The sequence below is a fragment of the Dermacentor variabilis genome, chromosome 4, assembly GCF_050947875.1.
Source record: "Dermacentor variabilis isolate Ectoservices chromosome 4, ASM5094787v1, whole genome shotgun sequence".
NCBI classification, from domain to species: Eukaryota; Metazoa; Arthropoda; class Arachnida; order Ixodida; family Ixodidae; genus Dermacentor; species Dermacentor variabilis.
The window spans coordinates 75,050,905-75,063,791 of NC_134571.1; the positions used below are offsets into that span (position 1 = coordinate 75,050,905).

At 44.6% G+C, this 12,887-nt stretch overlaps 1 non-coding gene across 1 annotated transcript; it reads right to left on the reverse strand.

Annotated features, from left to right (window-relative positions):
* Window positions 1-10,231: 10,231 nt before the first annotated feature.
* TRNAP-CGG (transfer RNA proline (anticodon CGG)) lies at window positions 10,232-10,306 on the reverse strand. Its single transcript has one exon. It is a non-coding gene; the product is annotated as a tRNA-Pro (tRNA).
* Window positions 10,307-12,887: the final 2,581 nt, after the last annotated feature.

The following is a 12,887-nucleotide window of genomic DNA, read 5'->3' on the forward strand; positions in this document are numbered from 1 at the left end:
CTGAAAGACAAATATGCATCAAGACTTCGTGCACAGGGCACGAAGTGCAAGACTAAACCAGAAATTTAACGAAAGGGCATAGAAGAATTGAAAATGAACAGAGAAGGACATACACCCGAGCACCAAATTCAACAAGAAGCATAAACTGCGGCAGACGCGGAGCGCTGTCATTTAGCGTAGCCTTCTGCGTAGCTGGGCATGCACTGAGTCATACAAATTTCTATGAACTCCCCTGTGTTTGCTTAGTATTATGCAAAACACACGGGCTGCTGGGCAGGTACGTTGTGTTTACATCAAAAGAAGAAAAGGAATTCTCTCTGTATTAATATTTCAACTGTAAGAAAGAGAACTAGACAAGAAGCTGTACAAATTCCTAATTTAGTTCTGCCTTGTCTTCCTGTCTTCTCTTCTCATTGGCCACACTGACTTGTGCACTCAGCCTTTACACTTGCCAGGTAGCAAGTTTTGGGCACGGCTTGGAACCTGGCACACAACTTGGCAACGACTTCAATAAAATATATGTGAATAGATACCGTGGTCGAGTAGTTCAGGGAAGTCAGGTCGTTGTCGGTGAGGCATAGAACGCACAAGCAACTTCTGTGGCAGGCGGCATTGATCGTTGCACTCTAGTCGCATTTGGGAAAGCACTGCGGGAGCTCCTGGGCACTGAACACAAGATGGCCGCACTGACACACCGTGCAAACAGCGAGGCTGTCTCCGCAGTGGTTGCATGCATCTTCGCAGCATTGCCGCCGACTGGCAGCTGCTAGCCGACACGCTCAAGTCAACCGAGCGCGACAGAATGTGGCATGCTGCTAAGCTGTCAATTTTCAAAGGTGGGGCAGAGGGCACCATCTGGTCAGAATCTAGGACGTTAATCAGAGACCTCGTGCTCACAAATTTGTAAGGCGGTGGTGTGAGCTTTTCCTTGCTCGAATCACGGGACAGCTGCGTCTGCGTCGAAGCCTGTAGTCCCTTGCCCGTATTATAGAAAAACTTGGACAGCGTGGACAGGTCCTTGATAATGGCCTCAGGCGTGTTGCTCGCATTGACTTCATTCCGTAATACATCGCTCAGCAGGGGGCTAATGTCTGCGCACTCGGCCAATGACTGCACTGAACTCGGAGGATGTGGCCCTGATGGAACAGGACATCCCCTTGCGTATCCTGTCAACTTCCCCATCGTAAGAGAGAGAAACAGACAAGTGGCCGTTCCGCTGAACGCCTGCTTTACTTCTGCCTAGCCGTACTCTCTTTTTTTTTCATTGACCGCGCTGCCTTGTGCACTTCATCCGTTACATAATGTATTTATTTCAGGCGCGTATGCTGCATATCAGCCTAATGTTGCAGTGGAAATGTTAACTCACTAATTAAACACATGTATTCGGCGACAATGCATTAAAAACGTGATTTTGAGTTAATATTTTCCGTGACAATAGTTTGTAGTATCACAGCAAGAAACGTTTTATTGGAAGCTGAAGAGATTTGTACAGTTTAAGTATACTGACTACACATCTAAAGCACTGATGACACCTTCTCTCTTTTCCTGCACATGCACGCACACCATCCGCTCTTTGAATCACCACAAAAAAAGAGATGAAAGGCCAATTACAGTTTTAGTGACTGAGTATGCATGTGTTGCTGCTCCCGCAGGCATAAGAGCGATTCTGGCGTACGCAGCTGCGTGCATAGGTCTTGTGTGATACAGACCCCTCTATGCATTTCACACGGTGCACATATTGCGAACAAAAGATTTTTTTTTATTTTGCTTTGCTCAAGTAGAAATACACACGGAATGAAACACGACAGTGCTTCATCACTTTCCTTTCATTGCGTCAGTGTTGTTGAGTGCTGCACGAGCGATTTATCATCAACTAGCCCATAAGACGCCGGCACTTGAAAGAAGTGAGCGAAGGAATACTGTGAATTCACGCGTTGAATGGAAGAACGTATTGACAGCTGAAACCGACGGCATGGCAGAAGATCTACTTCCCGTTGTTCGGCTACTAGTGTCTTTCGCTTTAGAAGATTATTTTTGCAGCTACAAACAGCACAGAGGTAGCCCATTATATTCGAGTTATCTGAGACCAAGTTAATCACAGAAGAAACCCGCCACGGCTCACCACAAGAAGTTCCACGCGGATCACCACAACACACACGACCCGAAATCAGCAACGCCCTGTTTCAAATCGCTGCAGCGCAATCAGAACTGAAAATTAATTTCCTTCAACAGAGCTACTCAGCTGGGCCCGTTCGCTCGCCGGTTACGAACTCTACGGACATGCTAGGCATATATACTGAATGTAAACGACATCAGCGGTAGGCGAGTGCTGGTTATCAGATTTTGGACTTCGACAGAATATTTCCGTTCGTTTCGAGCGCAACAATATATACATACGACTAGCAGAGGCGTTACGGCAATCATGATTTGGTGCGATTTTCAGCAGACGATCGCATTGAGAACAGTGCGAGGACAGTCGGCAGGTTGAATGTGTCGGCGCCGTTCGAACTCGGCCCGAACTCTCGTCGCACTGCCGCCACCCACGGTCGTCATCCGTGTCGTTGTTGGCCTAGTATCACAACACTGTCTTTCAGAAACACTGTCGCGCACGTCGTGCGTCCGTCGGCGGCCATCATAGGCATAATAGCCGGAGGTACACTGTGGCCTTATAATCCGTTTTATACATCAGATGCAACACTGTGGAAGCTACGTACGTAGCGCGGCCTCCAAATTTGATCACTCCGCGCGTTCCGTCTATGCTTCTCTAGGCGCCAGCGCCGTTGGCTCGCGCGAGCATGCACGTGAGGCTACCGCGACGGAATGCAAATAAGAAACAACGAAAAGCAAATTGACGCAGAAGAACGTGTTAGCGGCCAAATAAGCGGACGGTTTGTCTGCTTCTAAAGGTAAATTCTTATTTTTCGTTCAGAACTGACTTTATATAAAGAACATTTTCACAAAAGCGGTCAAAAGACACCGAACTGTATCGAAGCGCGAACGCGGCCACTGCAAAAAAAAAAAAAAAAAAAAAAAGCCAGTGGCTTAGCTCGGCTATGCCAGGATATACGTAGCAAAAGCTAAGGCATAGAGCATGGTTAGCCTTGTTTAGTCTTGATTTCAAGTCCAGGTTAGTCTGGTTGTCTAGCTAAGTTGTGGCGTTTAGCCAGCCGTTCGGCGCGCTGTTCGTCTGTTTCCTGGGCGATTCGTTTCCTCTTCATCTCGTTCCGATGTCGATTCCAGGCCTCCTCCTCCTTATCAGAATTGTCACCGTCCACAATGCCGCCTCAACTGTGGTTGCGGCGCACGCGAGCTCTCCTTTTCAATCCCCCGACATGTTATCAGGCATGCGACTCAGCTGGCGAAGCGAGCGGAGGCGAACGCAACGACGAGGAACGTGGTGTGACGAGAAACACGGTGTGACGTCATGTGCCTCCTCGAAGCACGGCCGCTGCGAAATCGCAAGTTCGCGACCAGTAAAGCGTTCACTTTAAAAGTAATGGGCGGTGAAGCTCCCGATCGGCAAGCATGTGACGGCGCCAATGAAGGTTTGTATCATGCACATTGTTGGGGCCAAAGATTTCTACTGAAGCGGCACATATATATATGATGACAAAATCCTCATCGTTAAGCTTTTACCACGTTGTGACTGCAGCTTAAGTGAAGGGGGACGCTCAAGGCCGCACGAAAATACAAGCTAACGAGTCTGCGACTAAGCCCTACGCTGTCGGAACGCCACTGTAACAGCTGATTAATTGCAGACCCGTTAGTCAGCTGTGTCTGGTTTTTCGGTGCCAGCCGAAAATGAACCCGCGTTAATTTGAGAGGCGGTCGATAATTTTAGCTGGTCATATGCGACGCTACGTACATTTGCAGTACTGTATTTTGAAGTATGCTTCCCGTCTTACTTTCTAGTGCGGTAGTATTGTGATGGTTATTTAACTTTCTAAGCTACTGCGCTTGAAGAAATATGCAGCACCACTCTTTCTTTGAGGAGAAGCAGATAACCAATTTTTTTTTCATGCCTGCCACGACAGCCGTATTTCGATTGGAGCGAACTGCATATATATATATATATATATATATATATATATATATATATATTGTACCGTGGCACAAGAAGGCACGCCATGCTGTGTATGCGCGATAATCATTTATACTTACACGGGGCCAGTTTGACATTACAGAGGGGGGGGGGGGAGGGAGAAGTACATATGTCATTGACAAAAAAAGCAGTTAATATAGAACACTTGAAGAGAAAAAGCATAGTTCAGGGCAAATCGCTGACGCAATATGAAAAGATAAGCAGAGCCTAATCGTACGTGCGCGAAGCGAAACGAAGCGGTTCTGGTGACGCAAGCACAGGGTACAGAAAGGCAATGGAAATCACGCGGCTGAAGCCGTGAGATTACATCGCGCAAGGCGTGGCAAGGCGTGCGAACAGCGCGACTGAGAAATACAACAGAGATCTCGTGCAGATTGATTCGACTGCCTTCGTCAAAGATAAATTCGAACTCGTATGCGCCTGGCCTTGAACGTGCAACGTCTGCATATACAGCCCTTGAATAGCAATAGCTTCAGCGCTGCATGGCTTCAGGGACATCGCGACAAGTGCGATAGCTGGGGTTCTGAAATTCCTTGTCTTCTTTTAGTCAAGGGCTCTTTTCTATTAATGCGAAAGCATTATATGTCCCATGAAGGGGAAAATCCAGTGTCCGGCATTAACATCCAATGGTGCCAAAAGACACGGGACCAAGTGATGACGTCTTGTTCCCGGCGCTGGACCTGCTGCGTCTCACACTGCGAAACCCCACGGTGAATAGTTCGACGCCGTGGCCCAAACCCAAAAAATTGACTTCGCCCAATTCGAAAACTGAGTTGACCTTGACACGCGTTCAAAACCGACCTGACCCACTTCCGAAATTGACTTGGCCTACTCCCAAAAATTGGGCGGCCCACCCCCAGAATTGACGAAAATTTCATTGAGCCACGTTCAAAACCGACATGGCCCACTCCCAAAAGTAACTTAGCCCACCCAAAAATTTTGGATGGCCCATCGTCAAAACCGACTTTGCCCAATTCGAGCACAGGAGCAGTGAAAGGTATCGCGCGGAAGAGTCATACTGCTTTCACATTCGATGAACGTAAGGAGGCTTAAATGCCTCTGTAACTTTTTTTAGAGGTTTGAAGGTGATCCGTCATGTCTGCTAAAGACACCTACTTTGCAAGAAGGCAGCGTCATCACTGCCTTTTTACACAGTTGATGAGAATAAGCTCGGCGTGCTACGACATCTACGGCCAGTCGGCGATCCTAATAATATCCGTGTCGGCCGTAATGGATCACCTCGCGTGCCACTTATAGTCCGTTAGCATTGCGAATAAATTGAGCTTTGGGTGCTTGCAAGGCTGGACTCTTGAGGAAGACGAAACCCCGGCGTTTGCATTCCTACGTGTGCCTGCACTTCCTCCTATATATATATATATATATATATATATAGGGGTTTTCTTCAAAGTTCAGCACGCAGGACCCGACGTAAAATACGCAGGAAAGAGACGACGAACTTTTTGGGAGACTTCTTTTACTTAACGTTTTCGGCTGGTGGACCAGCCTTCGTCAGAGTACAGTAACGCATGGACAACACATACACAGCTTTAAAGGCACCGTATCACGAGCAGAGGGCGCGCTATCTACACTGACTAGACCATACACTGCGCATCATAAATCATTATCATTGCGCATTATAAATGATTGTCCATGACACGCATTTTGGAATATACAAAAAATGAAATGCAGATGTGTTCACGATACAATACATACAAACATGACTCTCAAGTAAGTGCCAGCGGTTACAATGGTTATGTGTAGTGAAAACAAAATGACTTACACGAGCAGATACAAAGGCGTGATGTTTGACACATGGCATCTCTAAGTGCAACCTCGAATTATCTAAACATGTAATATGTTAAGCGTACAACTTCGAGCCACAGCGACATACGTCAAAAAAGCCACATGTAAAATAAGAGACAGAAAAAAGCGCTGAAATCATGTCTGTACACTGTGCGGGAAGTGTATATTTGTGCTCAATCTAAAGTTAGACAGGTTAGTTTTCCTTTGTTTTCATTTATTCCAGACGAGACAGTGTTAAATTTGTGAATCAGGTAAGATTCGCGAAGCTCGCGGTCATGGTTGGTGCGGAATGCAGATTCGAGTATTGTTACTTTGAGATTATTAAATGAGTGGCCCGGCATGTTAACATGTTTCGAGAGTGGTAGATTTGGTTGGGATTTGGCATGTGACCTGTGGTTGTTAAAGCGGATCCTGAAAGGTGTTTCAGTCTGGCCTATGTATTGCATGTGGCAAGTGCCGCACTCGAGCAAGTACACTACGTTATATGAATCACAGTTGAAACTGCCTTTAATAGTGAACATGAATTGGCTGGCTGTGCTGGTGGCAGTTAATGTAGGCGTTATATGAGCGCAGACTTTGCAACGTGGTTTATTGCAGCGGCTGCAACCGGTCGGGTTAGAAGTGGCGATTTTTGAAGACGTTAGTATGTCACCTATGTTTTTCGAACGTCTATACACGACACGAGGTGGCTCAGGAAAAATGGATGGCTTTTAACCTGTCGCTTTGGGTAAGAATGTTATAGTGTTTGCGGAGTATGCCTGAGACCTTAGGGTTAGATGCGGAATGTGTGAGTATCAAATTAGTCGACTGGGAGCCACTGGGCTTGTTCCTGCCTTTAAGAAAGTCCATCCGGTCATATCCTGCCGCTCGGTGTATCGCGTCATCGATCATCTTCTCTGGATATTTACGGTTGAGAAGTTTCTTTTTGAGTTCCTGGCAACAAGAATTAAAATCGCCTTCTTCGGAACATATGCGCTTAAAGCGCTGTGCCTGGCTATATGGAATCGCAGTCTTACAATGACGCACGTGGCTGCTTTCAAAATGAAGAAATTGATGATTATCAGTTGGCTTTTTGTAGAGTTTTGTGATTAGGCGTCCATCGGCAATGGTAATCGTCACGTCAAGGAAGTCTACAGATGACGGGGAGTAATGATGCGTGAATTTGATAGCGGGGTGTGCCTGGTTGAATTCCGCAATGAAGTTTAGGAGTTCCGTTTCGCTATGCGTCCAAATACAAAATATATCGTCGATGTAGCGCTTAAAGTAGACCGGTTTTAGTCGTACACTATTAAGGAACGCGTCTTCGAGCACTCCCATAAAAACATTCGCATAGTTGGGGCCTATTTTAGTTCCCATCGATGTCCCACTAATTTGTACGTAATGAGAATTATTAAATTCGAAGTTGTTAAACTCGAGAACTAACTTAAGCAGAACCTCGAGGGTTGAGCTATCAATCGGGCTATTACATTGGAGGTTTTCATAGGATTTCAAGACAGCTTGAATGCCATCCCTATGGGGAATATTCGTGTAGAGGGAAGTGACATCCATCGTTACCAGAAGCGAGCCTTCGGGAACGGTTAGATCTATTATGTCATTAAGAAAAGCATTAGTATCCTTAATGAAAGAAGAAAATGTGGCTGGAATAAATTTGATTAGACTGTCGACGTAACGAGAGATGTATTCTGTGACTGTTCTGATGCCGGATACAATGGGACGGCCTGGATTACCTGGTTTGTGTATCTTGGGCAGCAGGTAAAAGCGCCCAGCTATTGGACTAAGTGGGATCAAGGAGCGTGCTGTTTTATCGTCGATCTTCTGCTTCTTCACCAATGCTTTTATGGTCTCCTTAATGATGGAAAGGAATTCGTCGGTAGGATCACAGGGAAGTTCTTTATTAAATGTACCGTCAGATAACTGTCTTACGACTTCTTTGTTGTAATTTTCTTTTGTCATTATCACGACCGAGCCACCCTTGTCTGCCGGTTTAATAACAATATCATCGCGCGTGCTTAGGCTTCTAAGAGCATCGGATTCGCTAGTGGAAAGATTTCTCTGGAATGGGGCGCGTGTCTTGTAGGTGTCGAGCACGTCGCGAGAAACAGCTTTGATATATAGGTCTAGGCATTTGTCCCGTTGTGAGGCAGGCGTCCAGTGTGTCGCGGACGGTATAGCTGGGTGGTCCTGTTTGCTGCTAGCGCGGCCATGAAAATATTCTTTGAGTCTTAAGTTTCGGGAGAAGTTTTCAATGTCTCAAAGTTCGTCGTCTCTTTCCTGCGTATATATATATATATATATATATATATATATATATATATATATATATATATATATATATATATATATATACAATGGATGAAAGTGGATGAAGACACACCTTGCCGCAGGTGGAGAACGATCCCATGTCTTCGCATTAAGCTTGCGATGCTCTATCGATTGAGCTACCGCGGCGCAGTTTCCCCATCCACTTTCTTGGATGTGTTTGTTTCCTACTAGAAATAGTAGATAAACTCAAACACAAAACTGAAGAGATGAAGGTAGCTACGCAGACAGCCAAAGATAAATACTTTAGCACGTTCCACTTGCGTATACAGAAAAGACCGAAAGAACTGTGACCATTCTTTAAAATGGATTTCGCAGTGGATTTCCTGTACAACACAGTTGCTTGAGCTGACGCATGATTTAGCAGGAGCTTTGGATAAGGGTTTTTCTGTTGACTGTTTGTTTCTAGATTTTAAGAAGGCGTTCGATGTTGTCCCTCACTCTTTACTTATAGAAAAATTAGAAATATATAATATAAACGGTACAGTTGTTAACTGGATAAAAGAATACCTAAATTTAAGAAAACAAAAAGTTGTGCTTAATGGCAAAACATCCCGTGAAGTTGATGTGTCCTCTGGAGTGCCGCAAGGATCAGTCATAGGACCACTTTGATTTCTTATCTATATAAATGATATTTGCTCCGGTATATCATCGAAAATCAGGTGCCGATGATTGTGTTTTGTACAGGACTATTCATACTACCCATGACTGCAGTGTTGTACAAAACGACCTGTACAAGGTAAATGAGTGGTGCAACAAGTGGCACATGCGCATTAACATGAAAAAAAGAACCGTTCATATGCGTTTCTCGAGGAAAAGAACCCCCCGTGACTTCTGTTACTCTTTAAATTCAACCATGATAATATCGGTTCAGGAGCACAAACATCTCGGCGTTTATTTCACACCTGTTCCTTTTTGGAGCCGTCACATTGATCGTATCACAACTTAAGCACGCCGCATTCTAGGTTTCCTGCGCAGAAATGCAAAAACGTTGTCGCGGGAGACAAAGGTATCATTGTACAAATCAAATGTCCGATCTGTTCTGAATTATGCGTGCGCAGTGTGGAATCCGTGGACGGCACGTGACGTGAACAGTTTAGAAAGAATTCAAAGCATAGTCGTTCGTTTTGTTTATTCAAATTACACTAGGAATTTCAGTGTTTCAAGAGCAAAAGAAAGCCTCAGTTGGGAACCACTGCAGCAACGCAGGAAATATCTCAGACTGAAACTCTTTCATAACATATTCCACTCTCGAACAGGTATATATGCCGGGAAATATTTTTCCAAGCCTGATTACGTTTCTCAACGGCTGGACCATGAAAATAAGATTAAAGAAATAGCCTGCAAAACTGAAGGGTTTAAAATGTCATTTTTCCCCAGAACCATAAGCCAATGGAACAAGCTACCATCAGATGTCGCAATGATTCTATCAAATGATGTATTTTCAAACTCTATACGCCCACTGAAGTAAGATAGTTTTTTTGTGTTTTTGTGTGTATGTGCGAGTATGAAAGCATTCCGGGCATATGTTTTGTTTTGCCTGCTTTATTTATTGGTTCTTTGTTTCCTTCTCCTCCCCCGCTGTAATGCCTACGGGTGGTGTGGGTATTGTGATAAATAAATAAATAAATAAATAAATAAATAAATAAATAAATAAATAAATACATAAAAAACCCTGGGGGTGTTCCATTTCCATTTATTAATTTCCATTTATTTATCATTTAGGTATTTCATTTATTAAGCACAAGTAATTTCCCTATGTTGTCCTTGGTGTCAGTGTTAGTTGGCTTCTTATGATATGATTAATAAAAATCGGGCCCCTCATTTAACCCCCTTTCTTCTCGTTTATATATATACCGGGTGACGTAGTAGTTCTGCGGAAACCTGCAAGGTGGAGAGAAGCAATGAATAAAAGGAAAATCAGACATCCACCCGTTCGTAGCAATTGCTACAAAGGAAACCCATACGGGTTCCTCGAAAGAAAAGCCTCATAGTTGAAGAAAAATTCGTCCTGGTCCGGGACTCGAACCCGGGACCACCGCTTTTCCGGGGCAGCCGCTCTACCATCTGAGCTAACCAGGCGGCTAGCAGATGGTAGGGCGAAGTCGAATTTGTCGACAACACGAAGCATAAGTAAGTGTTTGACGTAGTAGTTCTGCGGAAACCCGGAAGGTGGAGAGAAGCAATGAATATTGCTTTACATTTTATTTTTTGTGCAAGTAGTGTCCGCCGCTTTGAGTAGACCAGCTCATAAACTACAATGGAGCTATCTGTCAAAGGCAACCTTTAAAAAATTTTCAAAGTGTTCGCTGAAACACCCTGTATATATCTGCGTCTGTCTATGTATGTGTGTGTGTGTGTGTGTGCGTGTCATCGAAGTGCAGCACCACAAGGTGTTGGCCCTGAGATAACATATTTCCATTCGGGATGCAATATTTCTTCGATGGGTGCTATAAAATATGGCACACCTCGATATTCTTAGGTATGGTACACAGATAAAACAAACACAAAATTGTGGAGTCACGCCTAGAACTAAAGAACGGGTCATCTTTCTTTTGGTACTTTGATTACGCAAATATAGTGTTAAGAAGCTTAATGAAGATGATGGTCTTTGTGACGACGTCAGACACGTAGACAGCCCTTCAAAAAGATAAACAACAGTGACACGTGTGCGATCAAGACATGGGCTGGTCATAGCCTTTTTCTGCGCTTGCTGTGGTTTTAGGAGATCACGTGGTTGTATATTTCAGCAATAGGTTTCACACTACTGAAATTTACTCATGCTCCTCCTGTGCACGCGTCCAATACAGACTGATTCATTTGTTTCAACAAAGGCCCCCTCCCCAGCGCATTGCCGTAACCTTTGGCGCTGACGGGGGCAGTCAAAATTTCCTTCTATCTATACCTTCTTTATACCACTTTGCTATTAAACTATTTACCACGTTCATCAGTATTGTTTTCTTTATTTCCTTAGCCTCTGGTGATGCTTCACTTCATTTCATACACCATCCTAATCCCTCCTCACTCGATTCTTTTTATACCTGTGATAGAGTAGTGGAACAGCTTCAGGCTGCCTCCACGTCTCCAGCCTATCTCAATCTGTGTACTTCTCCGAAATAAACTCTTTTTCTTCAATGACGAAGCTGTGTGCTCGTGAACCCCGTCTGAGTTATTCTTATTTTTTTGTGTGGTATACACACTGTAATTGCCAACTTGCTCTGGCTTGGGTCATCCTCTATCTTGTGAATTTATGCACTGTTCGTTTGGCTAACCAACGTTTTCGAATGAATGTCAGCACGAAACAGAAAGCAATAAGACACATACGCTGATGACACCATCTGCCTTGTCGCTCCCTGTTTCACGCTGTCATTGATACAAAAATGCAGTACCCACTCACCTGAACAACCACCCCGCAGGTAAAGAAGACTCCTTCGTTTATTTAGCTCTCGCTTCAAAATGCCACCCTGATGTAATTTGTATTTTGCTTCTTCTTGCTTTGTATTGTGCATTTTACTGTGCATATGCCTCCTTTGGTCAGTTCTAGGCTGCGGCAGCACTGCTATCTCGTTTCGTTTTTCTTGCAACTGCCCTATAGTGGCCTTCAGCCAACAGTATTCCTAAACAAAAATAAATAAAATCAAATGGTTAGTTGCAATAGTGGTTATTCGGAAGATAAGCCGGACGTACGCACTTTGCTGCATCCGGAAAGAATCGGATGACCCGCACTAAATGGCTAGGAGATATGATGCAATCTAACTTGGTTTCTGGCTCAAGGAGGTGTCAACAAAACATAAGCAAAAGCCAAAAGAAAGCAACTAAATTGTGCTGTTACCAGTACAAAAAAAAATGTGGACATCCTGGGCACTGTGGGAACCCATATTATACGAAGCGTTTGGCAGGTACTCGGCAAACCAGCATTGTTTGGGGTTCCGCAAAACCCTATCAGCTGGCTGGACTAACGGGCTTATGTATATTGAGTAAGTGCGGCTCGCGGGCGTACGTTTACGAGACGACAGCAGCACGACGATGACCACGTTGAAGACAGTTGTAAGACGGCAAGGGCACGATTTCTGTGCCGGCTGTTCGACACGAGCTTAGACACGGCGATTGGTGGGTTCTACATAGGCAAGGGACGAAAGAAGCGAAAGAAACACGGATTGTGAAATCGCCAGCGACTACATGTTATACAATCGTATGCACCTACAGTTGAAACTCGATTTAACAAAGTGATGACCACGCTCGAATTATTTCTTTAAATCGGGAAGTTCGTAAAATCGAGAAACGACTTTTTCGCTCCTTCAAAATCTAAAATTGCAACATGGCCACACGCAAAAGCTATCGCGGAATTGTATTTACCGCTAATCTAGCAATCGATCGCACAAACCATAAAATAATGGAAGCAATCACCGCAGCCCCTACCGAGGCGGTGGTGAGTCCGCTGTTCCGTGAATGTGCGTGGCGTGCGGCCTCGTCGAAATAAAGCTAGGGCCTTGACTAGGGCGCCTAGATGGTTTAACACGATAGCTTTAGAGCGCACGCTCGAAGAAAAGCTAGTCTGTGTCAAGATTACAAAGAAATCGCCGCTTTTTTACTCATTTATTTCAGGAGAAACTTCGTTAAATCGAGTTCGGCCAAGTAAGTTTCGTTAATTCGGTTTGATGAC